The sequence below is a fragment of the Cyprinus carpio genome, unplaced genomic scaffold, assembly GCF_018340385.1.
Source record: "Cyprinus carpio isolate SPL01 unplaced genomic scaffold, ASM1834038v1 S000003031, whole genome shotgun sequence".
Lineage (NCBI taxonomy): Eukaryota > Metazoa > Chordata > Actinopteri > Cypriniformes > Cyprinidae > Cyprinus > Cyprinus carpio.
This window is the reverse complement of record NW_024875738.1, coordinates 5143-5536: the sequence shown is the minus strand read 5'-3', so window position 1 is coordinate 5536 and position 394 is coordinate 5143. Positions and strand designations below refer to the sequence as shown.

Here is a 394-nt window from a genome sequence, read left to right as displayed (position 1 = left end):
ATACATACACACACACACAAACAAACGCACAATAAGAAGCTTCTTTTATCCAAAGCAACTTACAGTGCCTTCAGGCTAACATTTTTTGCCTAACCTGTATCTAGGTGTTGGTTGTTATACTGTATATTGGTGATGATAATTACCATTTATTGAACTGTTCGGAGTCTAATCTCTGCTGAAATGGGTGTTGTGTAATTAGTTGATTGATTCATTACAATAAAAGTGATTCTAAACACCAGTGGTTCTGTGATAATCAGTTAATATAAAAGACTTTCTAAACAGTTTGGTCTTCTATGGGGTCATTTAGTCACACACAGACATTAATAATCAGCATATGAACCTCAACAATGGTGACCATAAAAAAAATGCAGCAGAGTATGCTGGGAGCCATGGA

At 35.5% G+C, this 394-nt stretch overlaps 1 long non-coding RNA gene across 1 annotated transcript in view; it reads left to right on the top strand.

The window, feature by feature from the left end:
• The window catches only part of LOC122143368, a 2478-nt gene that overhangs the window by 1042 nt on the left and 1042 nt on the right, over nucleotides 1-394 (top strand). The window lies entirely within an intron of this gene.